This window comes from Leptodactylus fuscus, chromosome 6 (assembly GCF_031893055.1).
Source record: "Leptodactylus fuscus isolate aLepFus1 chromosome 6, aLepFus1.hap2, whole genome shotgun sequence".
NCBI lineage: Eukaryota > Metazoa > Chordata > Amphibia > Anura > Leptodactylidae > Leptodactylus > Leptodactylus fuscus.
The window spans coordinates 169861968-169876108 of NC_134270.1; positions in this window are offsets into that span (position 1 = coordinate 169861968).

The window sequence follows — 14141 nt, forward strand, 5'->3', positions numbered from 1 at the left end:
CAAATGGATATGTCTGTCCATATTGCTATGAGGAAGGTGATAGCGATGGGTGCCAATCTACTACTGCTACAGTGAAATGTAGAGGGAACGACACCTTGTGTGTAGAGTACCAAGGAAGAGTTAGAAAACCAGGTAATGGAAGAAGGTCGACCAAGCCCTGTCCACTGATATGTGAACCATATTTCAGATTTGGTGATTGGAAATTTTGGTGTAACTCCTATCATCAAGATTTGTTTCGACAAATATTCGTTCGGCCCTCCAGTTAGTTTTGTACCCACATTTTTTGGATTAAAATGGAAGCGCTATTATTATACTCTGGGGTTTCCTCAATGAAATGGCACTAAAAGCTCTGGAAATTTTGCAATGGTCACTTTACACTGTTCGCATTCATTTCTAGAAACTAAATGAATGAAACCCTCTAGGCATGCATGGCTTTATAGGTCTCAATTTTTAATGGAGCCTCCAATGCAGATGTGAATTTAGCCTAGTAGACCTCCATGGAGGTCAAAGCCTTGGACAAAAAAACTGTTTTAGGGGATAACATACAATATCTAACAGTATAAGGAGTATTTATTCAACTCATAAGAAAAAACATGGTGTACCAAATAATTGAGCAAACGATAAGTGCCAAGTTTACTAACTTAGGGAGCCTTCACACGGAATATACGCTCCGCTCAGTCTGAACGTAAAAGTCGTTCACAATGAGCGTGTAAAAACCAGTTCCCATTGACTTGAATGGGTGCCGGCATACGTGCGCTCCCCATTGAAATCAATGGGAGGCTTTTTTTTCCCTATTGCTTTCAATGTGATATGCGCATATGCCGTCACCCATTCAAATCAATGGGATCTGGTTACTGGTGACTTTTACGTTCAGAATGAGCGGAGCGTATACTCCGTGTGAAGGCTCCTTTAGTGTAACTATATTGAAATATAGTGTGATTTTAATGTATTTATGCCATATATTCACCCTTCACACTGGCGTATGTCAAAGCCATAAGGGATCTGGTGAATATGGCTGACACTCAGCGACATGCACCAATTTTTAACTTTTTGTGAAACTTTTTTCTATAAGATGGCTGATACTTTTGCCATTATGAACACAAGGTGCCATACTGTATTTTTTTTTTATAGTGCCCTTGGACAGATTAGCTTCTGATTATCAACCACTAGTAAGATGAGGGGCAAATATCCCCTTATTTGCCCCCTTAAAAAGGTCTCCCAAACACGAACATGATAAGTTAGATCAGGGGGTTCCAACCAAAGGCACCCCCATGATAACTAGCATGGGAGTCCGGGGTGCAAATATTTTTGCTGGATTATCACAGTTGAGATTCTACTCTAAGGCTGCATTCACACAGAGTAACGCCAGGCGTCATTTGTGTGTAATTTGTGTGTCTTTTACGGCCGTCATAAAATGTTTACATAGAGTTCTATAGGAAAAGACGGCCGTCAAATGACGGCCGTAAATGACGGCCGTCTTTTCCTATAGAACTCTATGTAAACGTTTTATGACGGCCGTAAAAGACACACAAATTACACACAAATGACGCCTGGCGTTACTCTGTGTGAATGCAGCCTTTGACTTACTTGAAAAAATTTTGTATTCTTACATTAAATTTTATTAACACAGAGGTGAGTTGCGTTTTAGGGAGGACCTCTCACCATCTCCACCAACGTCAAATGCAGTTGGTACATGTTCTCTATCTGCCACCGTTCTCGAGTAATCATTTTTGTTAGTTTCATCACCCAATATGCTAATTAGGTTCTCTACTGTCAAGTGGGTGGTCCTGGACTGGACCATTCACCTGACCATAGGGTGCTGAAACTAACAAAAAGGATTGCTCGGGAACGGTGGCAGATAGAGAAGATATAGCAACTATAGTGGAGTTGGTGGAGATGGTGAAGTGCCCTCTTTAACACCCCAAACATATTTCTATACCCGGTCATGACTCTATAATAACATGACGGTTACTTTCCTTCCACAGATCGGATTGTACGAGACATATCTTACAAGTCTTGTGCCAATGATATCGGTTATGAAAGTCTTTACGCATTTTTTGGCATGGAGGAAATTAAGAGAAAATGTTTTCATAAAATAGATCCAGTTGCAGTTCCAAGCAAGAAGTGATCTAAATATCCTTGAAGAAATCAATCCTGTGATTCTTTAGAAAGCAGAAGCCCCCGTCAGGGAGACATATTGATTGATCTATATTTCTTGTGATTACAATCGACTAAACCAATCTATAACCAATGACATTGATGTTACTATGATTCTAATCAAATAATAAAACTTCAGCAACTCTGTATCTGTCCTGTTGTTCCCTCATTATTTCAATAGTGTGAGCAGCAGTTTGTACTGCAGAGCTTTACTTCCCATTGGACAAGAAGTTAGACTCACGGTCAGCCATTTTGGATTTAATGTGGCGAGTCGTTTAGTCACCCGGTCACCTGTCTACCTACAAGTATATAAGGCCTCTTATGTTCTTTCTATGTACTGGCATAATTATAGAGGTCACAGTGGGGGCCACAAGTCACCATCAGCAGACTAGGATTGGTTAGAGGGTTGTCTCAGACGTCACCTTGCTTCACTTCTCCTGGGTATTCTTGAGGCATCCAGTAGTTCCCCAATATCTTCTACAGGCCTCTTCTGGCCTCTGGCTGACATCACAAGCACTGGCGTCACATGGGGAGGGTCAACATTTCAGCACTAAGAATCAGTAACTTGACACCAACACACTCTATGTGACCACTGACGCCCAATCACAAGGCCTGGGGAACGTGACATCAGCCAAAGGTCGGAAGAGGCCTGAAGAAGACACCGGAGGAGCATCAGACACTGCATGGATGTCCAGGAGAGGCGAGGCAAGGTGCAGATAACTGCTTGTTATTTTTACTCACCTCTCCTGGACCTCCACCTATTATATTTCTCTGGGGTCTGAGGAGACCCCCACAGTATAATAATAGAACCTTTGGTTCTATCCAAATAAGTTTATCCCAAAACAAAATAAATCTTGTAAGGCTCAGCCATCTCTACATGCAACCTATAGATACCACTGGTAGGGTTTTAGGAACAGAGCAGCCATTGTTTTCTAACCTTGACCAATCCCTCTAAAGTATGTGTCTAGGTTGGACAACCTTTATATATGTCTTGAATAGGGTTGAGCGATCGGGATTGGAAAAGATCGGATTTTGATCGGCGATCGAGTAAATTTCACGATCGCGATCGGAATTCCGACCCAATCTTTTCCAGCGGGATTGAGGTTGGAGGTTATCTCAAGATCGGCTCAACCCTAAAAGTGACTTTACCCATAGAGAAGCATTGACTAGGGTTGAGAATCGCGTTCGGAAAGGATCGGATTCTGATCGGCGATCGAGCAAATTTCACGATCACGATCAGAATCGAGATCGGCTGGAAAATGATCGGAAATCGGATTTTAAAATCGATCTTGAAATCTCAAGATCGGCTCAACCCTAGTCTTCAACATATCATAATTTAAGGGACCTGCCATTAGCTTCTAAAGCTGGAGTTGTCCAGTTCATTTTTGTTAATTTCCTCTTATCAGGATAAGAGATCATTGGGGTACGGCACTTGGGACCCTCGCTGATCAGTTGTGTGCAGGACCAGCATCGTGACCTCTTCACTATTTACATTAAAAGAGGTCGTGCAATGTAGTTACAGCCTCATCCCATAGTAGTGTGAAACTAATCACATGGCCACTATGAAGCAAACAGTGTATAATGTGGACAGTGAAGTGGTGCCATAGCCCCTTCACACAGCTGATCAGCGTGGGTCCCCGGTGCCTCCACTGGTCTCTATCCAGAAAAGAGGCCACCAATAAAAATTAACTAGACAACCCTTGTAATGGTTTTGTAATTCCACAAATTGGACCCAATAGCCAAGCCAGGTCTGGCACATACAGATTATTTGCTGGAAGTGATGATCTGGCCCCCACAGATATAGCGCTGATCTCATCATCCAGTCTGTCTTGGACGACATGAAGAGACAGAAGGATTGAACAAGCCTATATCCACAGAATTATATGGTCTGTAAGATTTTGCACATCACAAGGAGGCCTACAAAGGCTAAGGCCTCACGTAGTGGGCCGCTGCCAAAAAATGATGAAAAAAAACCCCGCGACGGAAACGCGTCACGATTTTTTCTGCAGCATTTTTCACATGTTTAGATCCACATGTTTGTGTTATGGGATATTTTTGCTTCTTCTTTCGCCCAGTCGGTTGATTTTGGGTCCCACCAGGTGAACATGTTTCCGAGGCTTCAGATCTCCTGTGTATGTCTGGGAATGATGGAGAATCCCTCGAAACGGCACATCTATTAAATAAGACATTTATTCTGATACAAAACGTAATACAATCTGAATCGTTCACTTGTTTTATATCTATTTATCTGTTTTCTGTTTGATTTACTAAATAACAGAGTGAAATAAAACATCAGCTCAAGATATCCACAGTGAAGGTGTACTATGAAGACAGTGTGACACTGCCCCCTTCAGGATGTGCGGGTTACTACATTATGAGACTATTCTGGGCAGATATCTACTGGATACTGACTTGGATGAATGACTTGGGGGCCTGAGACAACAACTAAAATATAACACCCCCCCACTTCCGGATCATTACGGAGGCAGATGGAGTAGCTTTAATAGAGGCTCTTATGGAAGTGCAATTAAGTTCAGGACATGATGAGACTTGTAGTTCTGCAACTAATAGAGTCTATACGTCTGCTTTTTATGACTCCCTGACTTTTAGGCCAGGGCTCCACGATGTGTGCATGCAAAAAAAATAAAAAAAAAACGCACGTGAAAAGCATTCCGATGTATCCAATGTAGACAATCCGTTGGCTGTACAAATCTCTCTACTATCCTAATACATACCGCCCAACCATACCGATTTCCACGGGACACTCACGCTTTCCTGCCCCTGTCCCGCGGTCCCGCACAGCTCCCTACAGGTCCCGCTACGTCCCTTTATTTACTGATCAATCATTCCTCCGATCACCGCCTGCTCTTATAACAGAGAAGAGGCTGCGGTGATCGGAGGAACGCTTCACTATGGTTCAAGGACCTTGTGTAACATCACACGGTCATGTGACTAGGTGGGCGTGTCAGTGTCCCGTGCAGTGAAGAGAGAAGAGATCCGTGTAAGGTACTGAGAAGGGAGGGGTGATGTGAGATGCAGGATGGAGAGAGTGTGTGTGTCTGTGTGTCTGTATGTGTCTGTGTGTGTTTGTCATTATACTGGGGACAGAGATGGAGGGGGGGCATGAAACTGGGGGCAGATGAAAGGGGATATGAAACTGAGGGAGAAATGGAGGCAGGGAGATGAAACCAGGGGGCAGAGATGGAGGAGGGTAGATGAAATGGAGAAGATGAAGGGGGCACTTAAACTGGGGGACATTAAACTGGGGACAACTGGAGGGGAGCATTAAACTGTGGGAGTAGCTGGAGGGGGACCTGTCTGCCTCTAGTTGCCCCCAGTGTAATGTCACCCTCCAGCTATCCCTACGGTTTAATGTCTGCTTCTAGTTGTCCCCTGTTTAATGTCCCACTTCATCTGCCATTTATTTATTGCCCCCTCCAACTACCCCCATTGCTAATGTCCCCCTCCAGCTGCTCCAGTTTCATGTTTAAACTGGGGCACCAGGAGAGGGACTTACTATTGTGGGGCAGTTGGAAGGGAACATTACAATGTGGAGACATATAATGTATGGGTGACTATAGGAGGATTATACTGTGTGGGGGCACATGAAAAATGAATGAGAATGGGCGGAGTCAACACAAAAGTGGGCGGAGCTCTTTTTGTTGTTCAAAAGTTGGGAGGTATACTAATAGTTTGCAGTCTATAGCGCAGGATTTAACTATTTGCTGACTATCCTGTCCGGGCAGCGACTGCTAAACTCGAGAGCTGTATGATGAGCTGCAACAGTGGGGAGACAGCTGTCAGTGACAGCCGGGCTGCCTACAAATAAGGCCGGGATGGTTTATTACTGTGTACACCTATGGAAGCAGCTTCCCAAACCAACCCGCCCAACACCAGCTAAGTGGTCATGTAATGTATCGGGAGGGCACGTGAACTGCAGGAGTTGGATCAGTTCTGCAGTGTCTGCCTAAAGTATTAGCCCAGTTACAGGGGAAATCAGCCAAAAGGTCCACCAAAGGCCTACAATGACCTCATGCGGGTACATGTTAACATTTTTTTAAAACAAAGCAAAATGTAAAATTAAGCGACCATGCTCATATCTCAGGTTCTAGCCCTGCACCTGGTGACTGTGTCCCTTATAGTTGTGCGCCACCTACTGGAAAATTACTGTATGGAGAGAGTAAAGTATGAAAAAAAAATGTGTAAATTATGTCATTTAAGAAAAAAATGTGAAAAACTGACATCTATCCTTTTTTTTCATTATATTTATTTCTTATTTATTTCTCTGATGTTAGGTTCCTGCCTGTTCCGCCTGCTGTCTGTTCCCTGCCAAACTGATAAAATAATGGATCGATCCAAAACATTTTCAAAAGAGTTACACAACGGATATTCCAAATGTTTTTTTTTTAGACAGATTAGTCAATGGGCGGCCGTCAAAAAAAAACCTGTTTGTGTCAAATCCGATATTTTTTTTTTTACCCACCTTCATTCTAAAAATGTGCAGAGGGGAAAATGGACACAAACAGATTCCTATCCATTTATAGGAGGGCCCTGCTAACAAGAGCCTATGAGGAGATAGGGAGGCACAAGTTTGTTTCAGCCTCCTATAGACATCAATGTAAAAAAACCCCAAAAACAAACAGATTTGTTGCTGTCCGCCTGGTATCCTTATTTTTTTTGCATACCTGTGGATTTTTTTTTACAACCCATTGATTTTGCATGGAGAGCCAAATGGTGATGTGAACTCAGCCTTACTTATATAGCGCCATCATATTTCTCAGAATTATAGAGACATTGTCATAGTAGTGTAGAAGACTCTTAGGACTCCTAGGAACCTATCTATAATACATAGTGTAGAAGACTCTTAGGACTCCTAGGAACCTATCTATAAAACATAGTGTAGAATACTCTTAGGACTCCTAGGAACCTATCTATAAAACATAGTGTAGAATACTCTTATGGCTCCTAGGAACCTATCTATAAAACATAGTGTAGAATACTCTTAGGACTCCTAGGAACCCATCTATAATACATAGTGTAGAATACTCTTAGGACTCCTAGGAACCTATCTATAATACATAGTGTAGAAGACTCTTATGGCTCCTAGGAACCTATCTATGAAACATAGTGTAGAACATTCTTAGGACTCCTAGGAACCTATCTATAAAACATAGTGTAGAATACTCTTAGGACTCCTAGGAACCTATCTATAATACATAGTGTAGAAGACTCTTATGGCTCCTAGGAACCTATCTATGAAACATAGTGTAGAACATTCTTAGGACTCCTAGGAACCTATCTATAAAACATAGTGTAGAATACTCTTATGGCTCCTAGGAACCTATCTATGAAACATAGTGTAGAACATTCTTAGGACTCCTAGGAACCTATCTATAAAACATAGTGTAGAATACTCTTAGGACTCCTAGGAACCTATCTATAATACATAGTATAGAAGACTCTTATGGCTCCTAGGAACCTATCTATGAAACATAGTGTAGAACATTCTTAGGACTCCTAGGAACCTATCTATAAAACATAGTGTAGAATACTCTTATGGCTCCTAGGAACCTATCTATGAAACATAGTGTAGAACATTCTTAGGACTCCTAGGAACCTATCTATAAAACATAGTGTAGAATACTCTTAGGACTCCTAGGAACTTATCTATAATACATAGTGTAGAAGACTCTTAGGACTCCTAGGAACCTATCTATAAACATAGTGTAGAAGACTCTTAGGACTCCTAGGAACCTATCTATAAACATAGTGTAGAATACTCTTAGGACTCCTAGGAACCTATCTATAAAACATAGTGTAGAATGCTCTTAGGACTCCTAGGAACCTATCTATAATACATAGTGTAGAATACTCTTAGGGCTCCTAGGAACCTATCTATAAAACAGTGTAGAACAGATCTTACAAAACGTTAGAACAACCAAAGAAGATGTTTCGGTAAGATGCTTGAAGATTCTTTAGTAACCATGTTCCAAGTTTCATCAGTGAAAATTCTAGCTAAAAGAAGCAGTCCATAAAAAAACAGCTCCCATGTGTGATAGTTTAGGAGTTTGCAAATAATGTCCCATTACATTTTAAATTGTTTTGTTTCAATTTCTTACTGTTGCAGAGTTGTGTATATTTTGTTGATATGATCTTCTTGTGAGCAAAGGCAAGTCACAGCTTTAGTAGTATTATGTTTAAGTTAATATAAGATAATCCTTTAATAGTCCCACCATGGGAAATGTCAGTGTGTTACAGCAGCATGATACTTAGGATACAGGATAATAACAGTAATATATTACAATAGGAGACACACATAAGCTCAGAATAGCAGATAGGAGAAAAATACTAGGAGTCATAGCAGCTAAAGAAAAAAAGAAAAAGAAGACTGTAGGATCATTTAGCTCTCTCTCTTCACTTGGCCTGATTATAAAGCCTGACCATGGTTGGGAGGAAGGATCTCCGATAGCGCGCCTTCTCATACTTGGGGTGAAGCAGTCGATCACTGACAGTGCTGCCATCAAGGTCTCATACATGGGATGCAATTTATTCTTCAGTTTGGAGGTCACCACAGACAGTGTCCTTCTGTCACCCACCACCTTTATTGGGTCCAGGGGACTCCCCAGGACAGAGCAAATCTATTTCTGTCCCTGCTTGATATACTACTACCCCAGCAGGCCACACCTAAGAAGATGGCTGAAGCAACCATAGAGTTGAAAAAGGCCCTAAGAAGTGGCCCCTGGACTCCAAAGGCCCTCAGCTTTCTGAGCAGGTAGAGCCTACTGTGGCCCTTTCTGTGCAGCGCCTCCAGGTGGTCAGCCCAGTCCAGGCTATTATTGAGGAGCGCACCCAGATACTTATAGGTTCTGACTATCTCAATGCCTGTTCTCTGGATCTCCACCGCAATCGGAGCACTTCTCCACTTACTGAAGTCCACTACCAATTCCTTTGTCTTCTGGAGCAGGCCTTGGCCCAGGTATAGATTCTTGGCTCATTACTGGGCCAGAAAAGGCTGCAGCTGCTGCATTGGAGTTCCCTGAGGTGAAAGGAGGTTTATGGTTCTGTCCCTGAGTCAGGTGAGACAATATTGCTCCTGTTTTGCATGTGTTGCTGGCAGTAAGCCACACATATAGTTAGGTTTCCCTACTGTCTAGTTAGTCGCTCAGACGAGCAGGTTTTTTATTTAGTTTTTTGCTTGAAGGCTGTATTTTTTATTTATTTTGTGCCTGAAGTCAGGGTTTATTTATTTTCCTCTTTTTTCTAAATAAACCTGTTTGCTGCATTTTGAATCCCTGAGCTGGCAGATATGCAGCAGACTAACACACTCAGCTCTGCTAACATCGGCCAGCTCTGCTACATCTCTGGTGTAGCAGCTCTGCACTACACCCAACCAACCCTCCATCTACTCCTCCTGCCACACACATCTCGTGTGTAGCAGAGCTCGGCGCACACATAGCTCTACTACATCTCTACAACAGAGTGTAGAGATGTAGCAGAGCTGAGTGTGTACTGAGCTATGTTACACCAGAGATGTGTGTGACAGGAGGAATAGCCAAGCTGAGCGCACGGATGGCTCTGCTTCATTTCGCCATATGTATGCATTGACCAGCATTGATTGGCCAGTCTTACAGCATTCGGCCAATCAACGCTGGTTCTGCCGGAGGAGGTGGAGTCTAAAATCGGACCAGAATGGAAACTGCTGTGGACGGCTCTTAGACTCCACCTCCTCAGGCAGAACCAGCGTTGATTGGCCGAATGTCGTAGACTGGCCAATCAACGCTGGTCAATGCATTCCTATGGGAAAAAGTCAGCTCCAGCATATCGCAAGCTGACAGGGATCCTGACATAATAAAGGTACTTGATGCCCTCAGACATGCTTCTCCTGCTGTCCCAGTTGCATTGCAGAGGTGTTGGCATCATTTCCTGGGGTGTGATAGTGGACTTTGTGACTCTCCTGAGTAGAATGGTGGGATCCCCTGTAGCGAAGCATTTTCTCCAATAGACTATAATGGGGTTTGATATTCGTTCGAATAGTCCAATATTGAGATGCTATTCGTAACGAATATGGAATCTCGAACATTTTACTGTTCACTCATATCTAATAACTTGGTGTATCTGGTCAAGAAATGGCCACTCAACACAGATGGTAGAGAGAGTGGTATTGGACAAATACACCAGATCACTTCCACCTAATATTCAGTGCTGGGTTGTAGAAGCGGGACCTACAATGGCTGACCAGCTAGTGTGTTTAGTCGAACGGTACTGAGCCACCGAGGAGCTACTGCAGACATCTCCCAGACCTGTTACCCCTAAAACTGTAAGGGGTAAGGAAGGTTATGGTGGCAGAATGCTTAAAGAGGGATCAGGTGGCTGGGACTGTGAACTTTAAACCCAGGTCTCAGAATGGAGATCTGTATCGCCTCAGGTGTTAGCGGTGCCATGAACTTGGTCACGTTGCTGCATACTGTCCCCTGACAACTGAGCCCATGGACTGCAGTAGTTCTAAGCGGGTGTCCCTGTTTGCTCAACCCGCTTGTACAGCAGAAACTGCATCTGAACTGCAAATTTGTACTGTGACTATAGCAGGGCATGCAGTACTTGCTCTCCTGGACACTAGGAGCCTGGTGCACCATGATCTAGTTGACCCTGCACTGTACAGTGGACAAACTATTTGGGTCTTGTGCATACATTGTGAAACTAGGGAGTATCCTATTGCAGATGTCTCCATAACAACTACCTCTGGCCCCACCTCCCACAAAGTGGGCGTGGTTAAGTCCCTATTCGATAGTGGGATTATAGGGATGAATTTTGCTCTGTTATGGGACATGTGGATAAAGCAGAAGCTACCATGTCCTGAAAAGGTGAATGTTGATAATTTCTTGACTAAGGTTAACCCTGAACCTTGTGATATTTAATGTTTGCAATCCAGAAGGTACCCCAGTCCTCCACAGGATTTTCCCCATTTGAGTTGGTGTATGGTAGATACCCACAGGTACCTAAAACTCGCAGACAAGCCATATCTGAGGAGAACTTGGTGATCTTCAGTAGTTGATACCTTTTTAATGGCTAACTCATAATGATGACAAATGGCTAACGTTTCGAAGCGCAAAAGGCTCCTTTGTCAAAGCAAATTTAAAAATATTTTTGAAGGATGCATATATATATATATATATATATATATATATATATATATATATATATACAGAGCAGGCACAAAGGGTGTTAGATTTCAGGGGGAGGGGGGGGGTTGGTTGGTTGTATCTATTTCCGGACCCCCCTCTCCTGTGCTATAGACAGCCACCAAACCTCAGGAATATGATGGTCAGTAGCTCATTATCATCCCCAACCAACACAGGAACGTTTCCATGTGGAAATAAGAGGTGCAAAACCTGCCCCCACATACTGACCACTGACAGGATAGAGATACCTAACTCGAACAAGGAATATAACATTCCAGGTACCTTCACCTGCAGCACATCCAATGTAGAGTATTTAATTATGTGTACCAAATGCTCCACTGAAAATCTGTATGTTGGAGAGACCGGACAGCAGCTTAGACTGCGCATGAACTCACATCACCATACTATTAAAGAACAAAGAACTGACCTTCCCGTGTCAAAACATTTTTGCAGTGGGGACCACAACATCACCAATGACATGAAAATTCTGATTTTGAGAGGGAATTTCAGATCTAAGAGAGAAAGGCGCATACATGAATATAAATTCATGACACTGTTTCAGACACTAGAGTGTGGGCTTAATGCATCACAGGGGTTCATGTCTTTTTACAGTAACTTGTGAACTGATAAGGACCTGTAAGTGTTTACATTGTCTCTACCAATTACCACATTGTCTCTACCAAATGTCTCTACCAAGTGCTTACATTGTCTCACCAACTACTAACAACCAACCAACCCCCCCCCCCCTCCCCCTGAAATCTAACACCCTTTGTGCCTGCTCTGTATATATATATATATATATATGCATCCTTAAAAAATGTTTTTAAATTTGCTTTGACAAAGGAGCCTTTTGCGCTTCGAAAAGTTAGCCATTTGTCATCATTATGAGTTAGCCATTAAAAAGGTATCAACTACTGAAGATCACCAAGTTTTCGTGTTTTTTATATTTCCAACCCACTGGCTAACACGGTACAACAACGAACATTTTCCTTTCACCATATCTGAGGAGGTCAAACATGTGTTGGCACTTGGGGTAACTGAGGAGTCCAATAGTGACTGGTCCAATCCCATTGTTTTGATTCCTAAGCCAGATGGTACCATAAGATTTTGCAATGATTTCTGTAAGTTGAATGAAGTTTCAAAATTTCATGCCTACCTGATGCCCAGAGTTGAGTTAATTGCAAAGTTGGGACATGCCAAGGTATTTCTCCACCCTTGAATTAACCAAAGGGTACTGGCCAGAGAAAAGACTGCATGTGTCACCCTAGACAGCTTGTTCCAATACGTGACAATGCCGTTAGGGTTACATGGGGCTCCAGCAACCTTCCAGAGGTTGATGGACCGAGTCCTTAAGCTCCATCAAAGTTGCGCTTCAGCATATCTGGATGACATTATTATCTTTAGTACAGACTGGGAGAGTCATTTGCCAAAAGTTCAGGCTGTACTAAATTCCCTCCGAGCAGTCGGTTTAACAGCCACCCCAAAAAGTTTGCTTTGGGTCTGGAAGAGGGATGATAAAACCCCAGGTTAACAAAGTGGAAGCCATTCAAAATTGGCCTCAACCCTTAAATCATAAGCAAGTAAGGGCCTTCCTGGGAATCGTGGGCAATTTCTGCAAGTTCAATCCAAATGTTTCCACTATTACTATTCTCTGCCATATGTGTGGTCCAGGGCAGATCTGGAGTAGGCCTCAGCCCAAGTGTAGATCCTGGGCTCATTACTGGGTCAGAAAAGGCTGCAGATCTTTCATTGCAGTGCAGATCCATGAGGTGAAAGGAGGTGTGTGGTTCTGTCCTGTAACCCTGGATCCAGTGAGACTATCTGGCTACTGCTTTGTTTGTGTGGCTGGTAGTAAGCCACAAGTATAGTTAGGTTAACCTACTGTCTAGTTAGTCGCTCGGACGAGTAGGTATTTATTTTGGTTTTTGCCTAAAGTTAAGGCTGTATTTTGTTTTGTTTATTTTGTGCCTAAAGTGAAGGTTTATTTATTTTCCTGTTTTTTTTTTTTTTTTTTAAATAAACCAGTTTGCTGCATTGTTGTTGTTAATGTGGTTTTTCAATAAAAATTTGTTATTTTGACCAGACATGAAGAGATAAGAGGCCTGTGAAAATGCATAAACTATATACAAGATTGAGATTCCCCAATGTTTTTGTTGCCCCCCTTACATTATCACTTCAGTCACAACGTGACCCCTCGTACTGGGACATGGAGGATAAAGGATGAAACTTTTGTGACTTTCCAAATATGTCTGGACCTAAATGTCTTTCAATACAGGAAAAAAGATGTTTGTCATTGGAAATTTACAGTAAGGTTCCTGAAACCGGAACAGAACAATAAACATCTTGAGCACACGAAAGCAAGAAATCTGCTCTAAGTTCCTCAGGGGAGGTAAACACATTGTCTTGAGATATGTTAACTTAACAATGAATTAGACTTTGCCCAAAAACTAACAAGACGTAAGTGTTCTGCTCTTGGTGAGATCGTATAGTCAGATACCCCGAAAGACTCCATCGGTGGCCTGACATTACTTCATTGTCTTACGGGGGCAGAACCTCTGCTGGAGAGCATGTTTGTACCTTAATCCTTTCTTGGAGAAGAAGAATGTCCTGCCAGGGAAACTTGGAATGTGTCACATCTCATGGCAACTGCTATGGGAGAGATCTTATCCATCCTGTGATACAATAGTGAATTTATCGTTGCAAAAAGTATTTATATGCTCACTGTGCATAGAAAACCAGAAACACAGAAGAGAAGCCAAGAAGCCACCCAGACATTGACAATGAAGAACCTGGTAGCCTTGCTCA